Here is an 18,230-nt window from a genome sequence, read left to right on the forward strand (position 1 = left end):
AAACTGCTGTACAAACATGTGTTTTGCATCGTACAAACAGCTATGCAAAAAAATTGACTGAATTCGAACCTTAACCCTGAACATGAGTTCCCCAGAGGCAGATGACAAGACTCAATAGGAAAATATCCATACCAAAGGGAAAACATATCTATGTTAATATTGCAACAAGAGTTCCTCAGAGAATTTTGAAATGAGGTCATCAACATTTTGCCTATTTTGACCTCTGACTTATTAACCAAGCATCCTAGATATATGTGACCATAATTTTTTATTCTGTATGATTTGAGGAAGAGTTTAGGTTTTGTACTTAATCGTACAATGTTGAATATTTTTTGGTTAACCGGGTCATCCTGGATAGCCCATCCTGGACACCCTACACCATATACCAATGTAAATATTAAAACAAGAGTTCTTTGAAAACAGTGGTATTGTATTCAATCTATGATTGCATACAGACACGGGTGATCAGTGCAACCTGCTTGTAGTGCAGGGCGACATATTCAAAAATTGTATTCATCTATTGTTATGGTAGTTCATCCGATTATTACGTCACTTCTATGGTGAATTGACCAAGCATCCTAGAAATATGTGACCATAATTGACTTTTTTTGTTCTGCAAGATTTGAGGAAGAGTTTGAGGTATTGTACAACTTGGATCATATCATGTTGCATATTTTATGGTCATTTTGTCGACGTATCCTTAAAGAAATTGAACGAAGTTACCCTCAATTAGAGAAAAGCGAGGGTAATATATTTTGTTCCACTGGTTTCATTTTCCGAAATTGGATATCATAATTTGATCTCATATAAACTCATCCCAAAAAGAAAGTATCCAGTTTGATTTTGGCTCATAAGTCAAAGATGGGGTCTTAAATCAAGACCTACCAAAAGTATGTTACAGATAAATTTATTCCACACAGTTTGATACCTCATTTGTCCAAATCGATGCGGAATTGATTACACAGCGACCTTTTAAACGCAACGACCTCAATTTTAAAAGTTGCAGTAATTCCTATTGGTGTGGTTTTCCTGCTTCTCAAGATTAGTCATAAAGGTACCCAATAACAGAGACGAATGAAGACTGTTTAACTTCACTTCATGTGTTTTATTGAATACAGATACTCTTTTAGTCCTTCCTTAATGTTTTGCCCTTCACTCTTTACATCTTCTCCTGCTGCATCAATGACTGCCAGACAGCTGCGGAGCATGCTCTCAGTGAGACGCCTGATGCGCCCTTGATCTATCGCTGCCCATAATTGAGTAGCAGGACCAAATCAATAGGAATTACTGCAACTTTTTAAATGGAGGTGATTGCATTCAAACGGTCACTGTGTCATCAATTCTGCATTGATTTGAACACATGAGGTATCAAACTGTGCGGAATAAATTTATCTGTAACATACTTTTAGTAGGTTTTGATTTATGGCCACATCTGTGACTTATGGAATAAAATCAAACTGGATACTTTCTTTTTGGGATGAGTTTACCTCGAAAGTACTCTACACCTTCTGTTGTTTGACCTCTCGTGAGAACAGACAGACACACTTCGCTCATTATTTTAGTATGAACATTGAATTCTTTCATTTTGGATGTAAGTATATCCACTTTTTTTTAAACTTTAAAGAAATTCCCTTTGTGTGGCAAATATGATTTTGAAAATTCCAAATCATACACATGTACGCACAAATATCGCTAGCACATTCTACTTGTAACGTTTAAATGCCCAAAACGCATTGCGTATTATACGCATACTATTCAAAATGCGAAACGTATGCGAACACAGTATGCGTATATGACAAACAAGTGTGCTTAAGCACAAACATGCGTAGTACATAATTTGCCTCTCGTTATAAAAGGTTAGCAGACCTTGCTCGTCCTTCAACATGTTTGAGGGGAGTATGCCGATTTAATTTGGTTACGTAAGGTATCCTTTCAAAGCAAACACTATGGACCACAACAGCCTCGTCAAATGACACAGTCCAATAACCTCAATAACATAATCAAAGTGCAAAATTTGACTTCAAGTTACAGAGTATGAGTTTTTGTACCCAAATCTTCAAAGGTCATTCAATGAATGTACAAATGTATTGGGGTATAAGAACTGTTCCCCTGACAGATGAGAATGTTGTGGATCCTAGTGACATGAACTGGGAAATTGTTTCATTGTAAAAGTTCTGATGTTGTCCTCGAGAGAGACAGTTATATGCTTCGCTATGCATCTGTGTGTTAAAACAGGCTACCATTGTAAAATATTATGAAGCGAGAAAAACATGCGCCTGGTTGTACATAACACGCGAGCAAGACAGGCAAAACAATAATATAACATTAATGTTTCACATTCCTTTTACCCCCTCCCCCATTAATGTTTAAACAAACACTTGACTAAAAGTCATTTAATTTGAAAGTTACTACTTGTTTATTAAGAATGCAAATGAAGTGCTCAAACCTAAATATTTTCCTAACACGCCCCTCCCCCTTCCCCACCAATCAATGTTGGATTCTACTAGGCTCCTGTGACCAAACAATTTAGGATTCAAAATTGCAGAGTCCAAACACGGAGGCTGATCATAAGACCCAGATCAACATTGTTACGGGGTAAGGGGGGTCGAATACGGTTCATGTTCCTTAAGACTAGTTTCCGTACTTTGCGTTTTGTTTACAATTTCCTTTCCGATGGTAATGACATTTAAAAAATAAAGAAAAAAAATTGACAGTGATTCGAACTAGGGATCTCTAGATTGTTAGCCCAACGCCTTACCGACTGCGCCACCAAGAAATTCGATATCTATACGCGCACTTTTACAAACTCAAGGTGGTTATTGCATGGTGTTTAACCCTGTACGATTTACACTCGATTGACCCTCATAGAACTGCACACATCTGTCACGGTTGACCGCTTAATAGATAAAGAAACTAATAATATATATTTATGGTAAACCATCTAGCAGCATGCTTTTCAATGCTTGTAAAACCACCAGAGAAATTTAGAATGTTTTGAGATGTACATGTAAATATGGCACAGCGAAAACCTAAATAGGCTTGCTAGAGAATGTTCATTCTTTATTAATTAGTTTTGATTACAACCTACATCATTATCATTATCATCGTCGTCATCGTCCTCGTCATCATCATCATTATCACCATCATCATCATGATCGTCGTCGTTGTCGTCGTCATCATCATCATCACCATAATCATCATCACTACCATTGTCAAAGGAATACATTTCTTAAATCATGTTTTTAAACTTCGAGCCTAGTTTGCCACCAAAATATATCAACTACCAGATAAGGCTCAAATGAATTTTGAAAAAAATATTTTGTTTTGTAAAACCATGGCCCCAATTATTTGTACCATCGGGACAAAAAAAACTTGAATCCCTCCCCTTTACTATTTGCATGGAAGATATAATAGGGTACTTAATTGAAAATTGTGCATAAACGTACAAGATCCTTGATCGCCTGGCAATGGCAACAATACAGTAAGCCAAAGAATTAATGTACCAGGTATGTTCACCTCCTGTATATACTAAACAAAGACGGATATGTCATAATTGGAACCAACAGCCAATAGCTGTATCTTTTAGCTCGAATTTAAGACCTCACTTGTTGAAATTATTTAAGAAATAAAGACACAACAACCCCAAAACCCAAGGAAGATGCAAATTTAAAAGTTGTAGTTTGCCCCATTGCATGCCCTATAAGCGCTCGTGAACAAGAGAACTAGCTACGTGCTTTCATTGATTAGCACGAAAAACTAGCTCCGTGCTTTCATTGATTAGAACACAAAAGTGCAACTTTTTATTTCGTATCTTCATTAGGTTTTAGATAATCATTTCTTGAATTCTCAACCAATTTCAACAAATAAGGTCTTTTAAGATTTAAAAATCAGCTAAAAGAGTACATGCATTGGCTGCTTGTTTTACTTTTGACACATTTGTCTTTACAGAACACAACGGTTACAGCCCGCTAGTCCGAAGGCCCGCCAGTCCGAAGGTTCGCTAGTCCGAAGGTTAAGCTAGTCCGAAGGTTCGCTAGTCCGAAGGTTCGCTAGTCCGAAGGTTCTCTAGTCCAAGGTTCTCTATTCGAATTCTAAATAAGGTCCGCTAGTCCGAATTTTTAACAAGGTTCGCTAGTCCGAATTTTAAATAAGGCTCGCTAGTCCGAATTATATATCAGGTTCGCTAGTCCGAATTTAAAATCATGTCCGCTAATTCGAATTTGATTTAGGGTTCGCTAGTCCGAATTATAAATAAGGTTCGATAGTCCGAATTTTAAATAAGGTCCGCTTGTCCGAATTTAAGAAAGAAAGAAAGAAAGAAAGAAAGAATTAAAGGAAGAAGGATTTATAGAGAAAGTAATCAATGAAGAAATAAAAATGAATAGAAAAGTTTGTATTTTAGACATTCATAATAGGCCTAGCTCTCGTTGTTGTTTTGAATTATTCCCATTACCATTGAGGCGATGGTGTATATTTGATTGCAATTTCATTCATTCTGCAAAACCTACATCAGTAATTTTTAAAAGGAATAAATATTCAAATACTTTAGAAAAATGGCAGCATTTATACCATGTATACTTTTTGTGTCTTTAGAACATAAATATACAGTTTTCATCGATTTGGAAACTATTGGGTTACTTGCATTGTTTCCTTTCTGAAAATGTATACTTTTATGTACTTGCCATCATTACTTTTAAAGAAACAATTATGCAAAACATGAACAATGTTGTGAACCTGTGTGCACCTATCAGGTAACACGCTATAATTGATCAAAGACCTCCAATAAATTTTGAGACCGGTGTATGGTGACGCTGATCAGGTTCTTTAAAGAAAATTCGGACTAGCGGACCTTATTTAGAATTAGGACTAGCGGGCCTTATTTATCATTCGGACTAGCTAACCTTATATAAAATTCGGACTAGCGGACCTTATTTAAAATTCGGACTAGAGCACCTATTTTTGATTCGGATTAGCGAACCTGATTAACAATTCGGACTAGCGAACCATTAAATAAATTCGGACTAGCGAACCTTCGGACTAGCGAACCTTCGGAATAGCGAACCTTCGGAATAGCGAACCTTTTTTTCGGACTAGCGAACCTTTTTGCAAATTCGGACTAGCGACCGTCACGTCCTCCATTGAAATACGTGTTCGGACTAGCGAACCTTCGGACTAGCGAACCTTCGGACTAGCGGTCCTTCGGACTAGCGGGTACTCGCCAACACAACTGGTACCTTAATTCTTTGGCTTACTGTATACCAGTAAAAGATGTAGACCATGATGTGACCATGTTATTGGGGGTCCTTACAAATAGTTCTGTGAAATGTTGCTCTGGTTTCATCAATTCATATTGTAAATATGTTATCAGGAATTTAAAAAAACCCAAAAAAAAAACATTTGATGTCAAGTATTCCATGCACCTGGAAATGGTTGCATGTGCAATATTGAGACCTCAATTTCATGTTGCAGCAATTTTAGAAAATAGTTTTTTTGTTATATTGCGAAATGTAAATTAAAAGGTGACAATTGTACTTTGGTACCATTTAAAAAAAACATTTTTGGTGTATTTTGTAAATAAATGTGCATGTAAATAAATTGCAACTGTAAATAACTAGCACAGAAATGGAGTGTTTTTTGTCTTGCCTGAACTATGTTCAGAATGGGACTTGGTAATCACTATTTCTGTCTGTCAGTGACAGTGTGGGGGTGTGGATGGATGTGTGTAGGGGTGGAGGGGTGTGTGCGTGCGTGTCCGTCCGGAGCTGTATCTGGGGACCCGTGACCTACAGGGACGCTACTTGGTGGGAGGAAGGATATCCAAGTTTGCTCCATAACTGTATGTTTTCGGTTAAAAATATGCAAATTAACATAGCTAATTTGTATAATTTATGCAAAAATTAGCATAAATTGATAGCGGAGTTTGTGGACAGACTATCTCAAGATCCATCGGGCGTATGGTAATGAAACAATGGCAGGAACGATACACACCTGCTGATCATATGAGTTTTTCGACAAAAAGTCCATGCATTTAGTTGTGGAGCTGTATCTGGGGATCAGTAAGCATGATGATGAAATTTGGTAGGGGGTAGTATGACCAGAGGGTCTGGACCTGATGAGATTTTCAGCGCAAAATATGGTAATGAAGTACCTAATTTGCATAATTCGCCGGCCATATCACATACTGATGTATTCAACAGGTTTAACATTTTTGAGAAAATTTGTACATTATATACTTTGTTATATTCTACTCCCCAAATTTCACCAAATACCATGTACATCAAAGTGGCTTAATTAGTAAGATGTTACTTAATTTAATTATGTCGTAAAACCTTGAAATGTCTGTATCACGCCCAGTTTGTAGTATCTGCAATTGGAACAATTTGCCATTTTACATTGTGACGTATTTGCGCGACTTTATCATTGCACAGTAAAATTGCTGTTTTGTCCTTTTCATATTTGTGCAACTGTTTACTGACGTATTTGCACGACGTATTTGTCATTTGAACGGCGAAATTGTTATTAGTCCTTTCCACAGTGACGTATTTTAATTAATATTGATTTTTTGCAGAAAATTTGTGCTCTGATAGTGATGAGTGAATTACCTTGAAAATATGATATACATGTATTTGCATTATTCTTAACCAGGTTTTAATCGACAATAATGTTTTAATCAAGATTATACAGCAAATGAATATCGCTAAATTTTCAAATTCGATTTTCTGGAAATGCGTATTTTGCAAATACGTCAGTATGTGATACGGCCGACAAATTTGTGCATAACAAGCAAAATACCCTATAAGGAGTACAGTGGGGAATAGCATGACCAGAGGTTCGGGTCATTTTCAAGGTCAAAAGTACTAAAAACTGGTATGTGCATGAAACTTGGTGGGTACAGGCAACATTTAGAGCCAAATTTTTGGAAGGTCATTTTGGGGTCATCTGAGGTCAAATTACTAAAAACTGTTGTATGGGCTCGAAACTTGGTAGCACTATTCCACTTACTCTTCGGGAATTATTACACATTCTCACAGATTTCTTATGCTGAATGCCTGGGGCCTGTGAATGGGGTACAGGAAGCTGTTCGATGTCAGTGGATTTTGCTGTTGTGTCAATGGGACAACTGCTTGGTTTACAGTAGAGTATTTTTAGCCTGTTTTGAGGTCTTTTGGCCATTCAACGATTTCAGCCTCGCTTTTCAGGTTTTTTTACAATAATCAGGCAGGAGTATTTGTTTTATACAGACTGTTTTGGGGCCGAAATTTATAGCTTTACATTTTTAGAAAATATGTTATCAAAAATTCTTAAGATTTTTTTCTGGTTTTGGTGAAATTTTAGGGTCTTTTTAGCCTCTAAAAAAAACGCCTGACGGACTGACGCAATTTCAAAGGTCTGTCCGCCCGTAGACCAGGGTTTTTCCCGTCACTTTATGGCTTCAAGATTTAAGGTGCCAAGTAATTGCTAATCATGTACATTACACCATAAATTTTGAATAATACCTAACCCATATATGGTCGCATGTCACAAATAGGTCACCCAAAAATGGAGCAGCCGTAACATGAAAACACTTTCTTCACACTTCAAGTTAGGTTTATTCTAAAAGTACAATACCTATTGTAGCAAGTTTGGTGTCATTTTGTAGATAATTATGTTCTTTTTCAAATACAAAAAACCCCAAGTTAATTGGACAAGTACCTTGAGATTTATACCTCAATATGTAAGATGTGTCAATGGAGCAGCCGGTTCGGGAGAGCCGGTTCGGGAGAGCCCCATAGGGTTATACACAAAATTGTGAAAATATGGCAAACTTCAAACCTTTGTATCTTGAAAAGTACAACTAGCATGGACCTCAAATTGCACATATATCATCCTGGATTGTAGATCTACCTCATAGTACATCAACTGTAACAAAAGATGTAACCAATTAATTTCCTAATTAAATGCTAATTAAGACAGTTTTCCCTATATGTTACTGTACAAAGTGTGCATACTATGCTCCGACATTTCTAAATGGACTATCTCTTGTCCGAGTCACCCTGCTTATTCAAAAGAACACATATTTTTAAGGAAATTTGATGAGGAATTCAATTATGCTATTAGTTTTAGTGCCAGAAATGGAGGAAAAAAGTTTTGATTGAAAAATGTCATAAAAATTGTGAAATTATTTTACAATTTTGACCACCCTGTATGTTTAACATAGCGATACTAAACTCTTTCTTCCTAATTTGTTTGAAGGACCCATGCAATGTCTTTCTGAATCCATATTTATTTTGATCTACATAGCTTTCAGAAAAGGAAAAATATGGGGTTCACCATGACAAGAAAGATGCTAATTTTGTTGTTGTTCCACCCTGTATATTTCTCACCCACCCTGTATTATGATGTTATGCTTTGTTGATTTGGCATCCTTGTAATATAAGCTTTCCAGAAATATATACTTATAATGGTCTAAAATGTATTCATTAAAAGTTGTGTTGAATTGAATCAAAATTGGTGATATTTTTCTCATTTTACATCATGTTACACAAAAGATGACCAATTCATGACATGCGACCATATCCTCCATTCTCTCGTTGTTGTTTCAGGAGCCCGTTCAGAATCATTCCAGACAATTGTTATGATATTTGATATCCTGGGTTGATAAGCACCGCAACAGCAGGCAATTCAGAAAGGTAGATACAGAAGTTCAAAATTCAGAGTTACGACACTTCAGTTGTGAGCATTAATTGGTATGTCAGTGTTGCTATAATCAGGGAACTTTAAACCAGATGCATTACAGGAAGGGAGGTGGAGTCATGTGAGCTATGACACTGGATACATGGACAATTTTAATTGCAGTATGAGATGAAGATTAGTTGGAAAACATTTTCATTCACTAACACTTACTAACATTTTCAATTTAATAGTTGTTGTGCGATACAACTAAAATTATTATAATTATATTCTTTTACTCACTGACTTGTGTTGATTTGTTGAACACTGAAATAAGTCTAATGGAATAAAGCAATACCGTCTGGTGGTATACCATCTCCATGACCTTTGTGATAAAGAAATATAAGTTTAAAGTGCACATCTGAACATCTCACAAGTGGTTGCAGAAAGATAGATGGGTTAACAGACAGTTCAGGAACATAAATCAGGTTTGTCAGAAGCTATTATATCTCTACAGTAAGTGAAAAATCTGAATTAAGCAATGTCAAATCCACTAGCTAAGATTGCAGATAATGAACCGTTTCAGTTATGCAAATATTGCCGGCAAAGATTTTACAACACAACTAGATATCTGATTCATCTAAGCCGCCATGAAAAGTGGATCCATCCATTCAGGCATGGTTCCTTCCAACAGGCAGTTGCTATATATAAGAGGGTGACAAGAATTACAAAAGCACAGAATACAAGCAGCAATTCTATGCAAGACCAAATAAGTTGTGGAAAGAAATTATCTTTTGCAGACATAACTAGGTATAACAGGATTAATGCAAAAGAGAAAAATTTCACTAAGAGTATCTTACAGGTGGGAGAGGATACTACACAGGAAGACTTCACAACAAAGCAAAAACATACAAATGTAATTATTGCAACAAGTATTTCTTTAAATCAAGTGCCAGGACTAGACATGAAAGGATTCATACCAAAGAGAAACCATACCAATGTAAATATTGCAACAAGAGTTTCTCACAGGCAGATGGCAAGACTATACATGAAAGGATTCATACCAAAGAGAAACCATACCAATGCAAATATTGCAACAAGAGTTTCTCATTTGCAAGTAACAAGATTAGACATGAACAAATTCATACCAAAGTGAAACCGTACCAATGTAAATATTGCAAAAAGAGTTTCTCACAGGCTAATAACAAAACTCGGCATGAAAGGATTCACACCAAAGAGAAACCATACCAATGTAAATATTGCAACAAGAGTTTTTCACATGCGAATAACAAGAATACACATGAAAGGATTCATACCAAAGAGAAACCATACCAATGTAAATATTGCAACAAGAGTTTCTCACATGCAGGTCACAAGACTCGACATGAAAGGATTCATAGTAAAGAGAAACCACACCAATGTAAATATTGCAGAAAAAGTTTCTCACAGGCAAATAAGAAGACTAGACATGAAAGGATTCATACAAAAGAGAAACCATATCAATGTAAATATTGCAACAAATGTTTCTCACAGACAGGTGGCAAGACAATACATGAAAGGATTCATACCAAAGAGAAACCATACCAATGTAAATATTGCAACAAGAGTTTCTCAGGTTCAGGTGACAAGACTCGTCATGAAAGGATTCATAGCAAAGAGTAACCATAGCAATGTAAATATTGCAACAAGACAATTTAATTAGAGAATTTTGAAATTAGGTCATTGAACTTTTGGCTATTTAACCTCTGACTTATTAACCAAGCATCTTAGAATTTAGAAATATGTGACCATGATTGACTTTTTGTTCTCTATGATTTGAGGAAGAGTTTGAGGTATTGTACAACTTGATCGGACCAATATTTTTATGGTTAACTGGCGGCCATCTTGGATTTGACACCCTTGGCCCATTTGCAAAATATGGCACCCTAATTTTTTAACTCTTGACACGTACCTAAAGAAATAAAATCAAGTCAAAATTGATTTTAACAAACATTCGATCTGCACGACATTTTCATTCACAACATACTTGCTCCGATTATTATATGAAGATGTCATTTGGCTTTTGTTCCAAGTAACATCAGCTTTTACTTAAATTTCCCTATTTCCTGACATTTTTATTCCAACAAATCAGTTTTAAGTTTTACATTTGTGTTTTCTGACACACAAATAATTGTGAATTTCAAGTGAAATCAGAAGATGAATCCATTTTACAAATTTTGCGTATGGTTGGGTCTTCCGTTTCTGTTCTCTACCGGCCCTCCGGACCAGTGAGATTGTAACGCTACTGGCCCAGTTTTCTCAACATTTTCTTCATCAAAATCAAGCAACAACCTTTTTGAATTCCAGCTCCAATTTCGGGAGATATCCACATGATCTAGCTATCATTTTGCTCTTCACTGGTCTCCTGTTTTTAAGGCCAGTATGATCGGAGCCCTAGTCATAGTGGGTCTTGCGTAATTATCAAGAAAACACTCCAGTTTGTATTACCGTATTTGTGTTAGGTATACCTCTATATTTGTCTAGCGTGGCTTATGTTCGCAAAAAACCTTTTATAATGTAAATGTAAAGGCGGCAATTGTTACTGTTTTAAAAAACATTTTGGTGAATTTTGTAACTAAATTGTGCATGTAAATAAATTGCAACTGTAAATAATTGGCACAGAAATGAGATGTATTTTGTCTCGCTGGGACTTAGTAATCACTATTTCTGTCTGCCCGTGGGGGGTGTGGATCATATGTGTGGGTGTGTATCCGTCCGGAGCTGTATCTGGGGACCCATAAGACCTACGGGGACGCTACTTGGTGGAAGGAAGGATATCCAAGTTTGCTCAGTAACCATATGTTTTTGGTGAAAATATGTAAATTAGCATAGCTTATTTGCATTATTTATGCAAAAATTAGCATAAATTGATAGCGGAGTTTGTGTCCAGATTATCTCAAGACCCATCGGGTGTATGGTAACGAAACCTGGTGGCAGGAATGATACACACCTGCTAATCACCTGATTAGTTTTCAGCAAAAAGTTTACGTATTTAGTTGTTAATTTGCATAATTTATGTGGAATTATCTGGGGATCTGTAAGGTAAGAACCGTAAGCGCTATAATGATGAAACATGGTAGGGGATAGTATGACCAGATTGTCTGAACCTGATTAGATTTTAAGTGCAAAATGTGGTAATGATTAATGATTAATTTGCATAATTTATGCATAAGCAAAATACCCTTTGAACAGATTATCTGAAGATCCGTATGGGTTACAGTGGGGAATAACGTGACCAGAGGTTCTTGAACCGATTAATTTTGGGGTCATCCGGGGTCACCCAGGGGTCATATGAGGTCAAAGTACTCAAAACTGTCATATGGGCATGAAACTTGGTGGGTACAGTAAACATTCAGAGCCAAATTTTTGGAATGTCATTTTGGGGTCATACGACCTCACCCAGGGTCATCTGAGGTTAAATTACTAAAAACTGTCGTTTGGGTATGAAACTTGGTGGGCACAGTCAACATTCGGTGTCAAATTTTGAAAGGTCATTTTGGGGTCATCCGCGGTCACCCACTCACACAGAGGTCATCTGAGGTCAAATTACTAAAAACTGTTGTATGGGTATGAAACTTGGTGGGTACAGTCAGCATTCAGAATTAAATTTTTGGAAGGTTATTTCGGGGTCATCCGATGTCACCCAGGGATCGTCCGAGGTCAAATTACTAAAAACTGCCGTATGGGCATAAAAACTTGGTGGGTAAGCAACATTTTAGAATGAAATTTAGGCAGGTCATTTCGGGGTCACCCAGGGGTCACCCAGGGGTCTTGAGGTCATATTACTAAAAACTCGTATTGGCATGAAACTTGGTGGGTACAGTCAACATTTAGAGCCAAATTTTTGGAAGGTCATTTCAGGGTCATCTGAGGTCACACGGGGTCATCTGAGGTACAATTACTGAAAACTGTTGTATGGGCATGAAACTTGGTGGGTACAGTTAAGATTTGAGTGAAATTTTTGGTAGGTCATTTTGGGGTCATCGGAGGTCACCCATGGGTCATCTATGGTCGAATTACTAAAAGCTGTCATGGGCATGCAACTTGGTGGGTACAATCAACATTTAAAGGCAAATTTTTGGAAGTTTATTTCGGAGTCATCTGAGGTCACTTAGGGGTCATCTGATGTCAAGTTACTAAAAATGGTTGTATGGGCATGAAACTTTGTGGGTACAGTCAACATTTAGAGCCTAATTTTTGGACGGTCATTTCAGGGTCACCCAGGGGTCATCTGAGGCAAAATTACTGAAAAATTTTTTTTGGTATGTTATTTTGGGGTCATTTAAGGTCATTTGGGGTCATTTAAGGTCAAATTACCAAAAACTCAAATGGGCATGAAACTTGGTGGGTACAGTTAAATTTTGCAAGGTCATTTTAAGGCCATCCAAGGTCACCCAGGGGTCATCTGAAGTCAAAATTACTAAAAACTCGTATCGGATGAAACTTGGTGGGTACAGTCAATATTTAGAGTCAAATTTTTGGAAGGTCATTCCGGGGTCATCCAAGGTCACCCAGGTGTCATCTGAGATCAAATTACTAAAAACTGTCATATGGGCACAACACTTGGTTGGTACAGGCAACATTTAAGAGTCAATTTTTGGGATGGTCATCCAAGGTCACCCAGGGGTCATTTTAGGTCAAGTTACTAAAAACTGTTATACGGGCATGAAAAACTTGGTGGGTACAGTCAACATTTAGAGCCAAATTTTTTATGTCATTTCAGGGTCATCCAAGGTCACCGTCCCAGGGGTCATCTGAGGTCAAATTACTAAAAACTGTCATATGGGCATGAAACTTGATAGGTTCTGTCAACATTTAGAGTCAAATATTTGGAAGGTCATTCCAGGGTCATCCGAGGTCACCCAGGGGCATCTGAGGTCAAATTACTAAAAACTGTCATATGGGCATGAGATGTTGAGTACAGTCAACATTTAGACTAGAGCCAAACGTAATCGCAAAAGCAGGCCGTCATGAAAGCAGATGAGACTTGTGGTTTGAGAACGGCCTTGTATAGCTCTGATGTTGCCATGTCATGTTAATATCCTTTTTTTGTGGGGTCATTCGGGGTCAAATTGCAGTTGCAGATGAACATGAGCCCGCTGTGGTCTTTATGAAATGGCGGGTAATAAAAGCCTTGTTGTGTGTATGTATTTTAGATCATGAAATTTGGTGGGAATAACCACTGAAGGGAGACAAAAAATTTCAAGGTCATTTTGGTGTCATTCAGGGTCAAATTGCTATTGATTGTTGCAGGTTCATGAAAACAGCTCCCATAATGACTCTCCCTGCACAAATCGCTCACAACTGATGTTATCTCCTATATAAAAGTTATCAATCGTCCAAACCAGTGAACGCGGAAGCAGGCGAGACTAGTGGTTCTAGAACCACCTTGTTTCTTTCACCGATGGTTGACACCATTCAATAGAATCAATTCCAACTGATGATGGCACAGATCTAGAGTTAGTAGAATGATGTTGTGCCATGGGAAGTTACAGGGGGCCCATTCCATGTCAACTCCAGGGATGTGCACTGCAGCACCTCTTCAATTTTTTTTTTTTTTTTTCTGTGTGGTGGTAGATATTGATGAGAAAGTAAAATCCTGAAAATTTGAGCTTCATACTCCATTTCGCTTTTCCCGTGGCATCAATTTGAAATTTAGGGGGTCAGCGTAAAAATGTGTCGCAACGCGAAAAGACGATGTTTGGAGGTCCATAAATGTATAAAGGAACCCTTTAAAACTTTGAAAAGTATGTATCCTGGGGTACTTTTTGGTGTAGAATTCAAATCTGCTATCAGAAAACTTGTAACTCCTTTACTTTAAAAGATATAGGGCCCTCAAAATGCAACTTCGTCCAACCAGGACCAACTTTGGGGGGGTCAGAACTCCAAAAGTAAAAATAATTTTAATGTCCATTTTTTTGCCAGTCAGAGCCCTTTGGTAGGACATTACTCTTATCCAATATTGAGCATATTAGAATACATTTAGCTGAGATATTACCCATGGATGCAAAACCATTTTTTTTTACATTTTGACCCCCCTGAAAACCAATGTCAGACAATTTGCCCCACCATCAACTTCAGGTATGTTGAAGATATGTTCTTGGACAACATTTCTGAGAGATATTGGCTTGGGGTCTTGATGGCTTCAACACATTAGTTATGTTTGCCTTCTCCATAGAGTTGTACATTAAATCATTATACATGCAAAATCAAAAATGTGTACAACTCTATGGAGTAGGCAAACCTATCTTTGAACGGGACCCTAATTCAATGAGAAAAATGTCGAAACAGAGAGAGGCCCGTCAAGTGCACACAATTGCGTACAATGACATTATTGTAGCCCAAATCTGGAATTTTCCTGTCCAAATACACCTACTTTGAGCGTTGGTGCATGAGTGGGTGCGATAATTTAATGTGAATTCAATAAACAGCCAACAGGTGCTATCTTAATGAAAAAGGAACATGAAAACCCCCCATCAGAGGGCATGCACCCCAATAAGAGTTTAAATAAAACATAATGTGCAGGAGACCTACTTTTCGGATGATATTCACTGAAACAAATCATAATGTGCAGGAGGCCTACTTTTCGGATGATATTCACTGAAACAAAAATAAAGAACTAAGTTTATAGAATTATATAATTTAAAATTAAATAATGAAAAATCATACATAAAAATGTGATGATACACTTCGAGCAAAAATAAACAAATACTTAACATGCGACATAAATAAACAGCCTTCTATCAAGAATGACAAGAGGAACATGAAAAAGAAAACACCTAATATATGAAAGCATGCACCCCAATAGAGAATTACTTTAAAATAATGACATGTGAAATGTATATGGTGATACACTTATAAATAATTCTCAAGGGTGAAATAATATTTTTTTTTAAACACCTCATCTACCGATATTTCCACAGTTAAACATACTTAGTTAACTTGTACTAAAACAAAAATAAAGAAATACTTAAAAGGGCATTTCGTGATCCACAGCCTCATCCCCCCACTTTTCTAAAAAAAGTTGAGATTTTTATATCAATGGAAACCTCTGGCTACATAATGTTTATGTACAAAATATTTCTTGCAGATTAATTCGTTTAGCAAAGATATCGTGAAATTTGAATTTCGTTCTGGTGCACCAGAACGATTATTACAACGTATTGTCTATGGAGCAGTGTAATACACATAATCATGCATAACTCGCAAACGCAATATCGGAATCAACTGAAATTTTGGGAATATGCTTTTTTCGTGGATATAAACTGAAAAATGATAAGAGGAACACACAAAAAATAAATAAGCGAGCATGCCCCAAAAAGGAATATACAATACAGTGGCGTAACTTTGGTTCAGGGTGCCCGGGGGCGAAAGTAGATCGGGTGCCCCTAACCAATGGTGTACATGGTGCAAAGCCCCCCCCACCCGGACAAAAAATGAAAGAGAAAAGTGCTCTTCCGACAAAAATTGAAAGAGAAAATCGGGACCGCAAAGGAAAAGAAAAGGGACAAGAAGCCCGTTTTCCACCAAAATTCATCCCGATCATGGGCCAAAATAGTGCAAAATACAAAAGATTGGCGCGCTGCTCGGCCGCACAATGTCCCTATTATACTTTGATCAGCTCGTAATAGGCGGGACTTGTTAGGCTTTTACCACTACGCCAAAAGTAGACCCACGTTAAGAGAGCCATTATTTGACCTGTCCGGCCTATATTTTGTGTGTTAAAGAAAGTAGACAAAGTATAGGACTTGCATTAGTAATTTGTGATGCTTCTGGAGAGGTGTGACAAAATAATTCTCAAAGTAAATTATTTTGATATTAATCCGCGATGTTATAAGGCCCGCCGATTAGGAGCTGATCAAAGTATAAGCCCTTTCCACCCAGATCATGGGCCCAAATAGCGTAAAATACAAACATTTTGCTCGCTACGCCCGCACATTGTCTCAATAAAGCCTTTTTGGGAAGATCAAAGACTTAAATGTACATACTCTCTCTAAGAAAACCGCTATATGTATAATTCCCTCTGAAAATACCGGGTCAAAATTATGCAAGCGCAAAATTGCTTTCGTTTTTGCCCTCAAATATTACCCCCGACCAAGAAAGCTTGCCATGCCCTTGATTGAAAGCCATATATACCTACCGAATAACTTTTACAAAAAATAGTGTTTCCAATCAAATTAATTTCATCTTTCAATGAACTTCATGTTAACAAAAAATGTTTTTATTTTCTCCAATGGCTTTACTTTTCAAGATTTATCACTAGCTGCAGTGACGTAGCTAGAGGTTGTGGTGCCCGGGAGCAAGAGTACAAAATACCCTTCTTCCTAAAACAATTCTTTGGGTATGCATGAAATGTCAGGCTTAAATACCACTAATTTGGTATAATCAAGTTGAATTTTGGTCTTTCAAATGACAAGATAAGGTGCACTGCGCGCGAAAATTATATGATGAGGGGGGCACCCAAATGAAGATTAATTCTCTCCATGGTAGGTAAAGGTGTCCAGTCCACTTCGTTCCTATAACAAAGTATTATCGTGTCGAAATGCATGTGTATCCAGGCCTGGCCAGGGTGCCCGGGGGCGCGGCCCCCAGAGCCCATAGGAGTTACGCCACTGATACAATAACGACAAAACGTAAAAGAAGGGGCGAAATATTTGTTTCTTTTGTCACAAAAACTTATTAAATGCTCATTTGCTCTAAGATATTTAATGTTTGTAATTTAGCTGTAGTTTATCATTTATTTATTATTTATATATATATATCTTTTACTTATTTATCTAGTAATTTATCGATATATTTATCAATTTCTTCCAATATCATTATTATCAAGTGCCTATTTATTAAGAATATATAAATCTATCAACTTTATGCTTACTTCATCCAGGAATTATAATCCCACTTGAAATCGCCATATAAACACAAATTAATAAAGAAATACCCAATGGGTGAAATAAAAAAAACATGATCTATCTTGTCAAGAATGATAAGAGGATATAAAAATATAACAGAGCATGTCCTGAACATGAAGAATTATTTAAAAATCGTACAAATGAGAAACATGTAAAATGACATTATACTTAACATAAAACAAAATAAAACGGTCATGATAATGTGACATTAAGGGCGCACACCACTAATGAAGCGTCTTGGTTGAAATGCACGTGAAAGTTTCTTTCTTTGTTCAATTTGAGAGCCTTTTTGGCTCTTATAGTTGCCTGATGTACAAATAGGTAGTATAGTTTCTCTCCTTTGATTTTCATACATTTGCATATAAATGTGCATAAGAAATAATAATTTTATTACTTTTGGTTCAGTGTACGTCGTATAGTAACAAAAACAACTACCAAACAAAACTCTTGACAAAGGGGAAAAAAAGGAAAAAACTTTGTTCTTGTAAAACTCTTGTCAAGTTTTTGGGAATGACAAATATCGAATACTAACTACTATGACCGTGAGGACCGTGGTTAAAATTATAGGCTCAAGGTAACTTTAAAACCATGCAATGACATTGAAATTGCTTCAAGATCACTAAGGGCTTATAA

The 18,230-nt window shown here is 36.8% G+C and overlaps 1 protein-coding gene across 2 annotated transcripts in view; it reads left to right on the top strand.

The window, feature by feature from the left end:
- Positions 1-18,230, top strand: part of LOC140165134 (uncharacterized) — a 60,475-nt gene that overhangs the window by 37,766 nt on the left and 4,479 nt on the right. The window contains exon 4 of one of the 2 annotated variants that reach the window (XM_072188569.1): positions 8,583-8,669. The exons of the other annotated variant lie outside the window; for it this stretch is intronic. The gene's annotated coding sequence lies outside the window, so the exon portion shown is untranslated. The remainder of the gene's footprint in view (positions 1-8,582; positions 8,670-18,230) is intronic. 2 annotated transcript variants of the gene reach the window in all.

The sequence above is a fragment of the Amphiura filiformis genome, chromosome 11 (genome assembly GCF_039555335.1).
Source record: "Amphiura filiformis chromosome 11, Afil_fr2py, whole genome shotgun sequence".
Taxonomy (NCBI): domain Eukaryota; kingdom Metazoa; phylum Echinodermata; class Ophiuroidea; order Amphilepidida; family Amphiuridae; genus Amphiura; species Amphiura filiformis.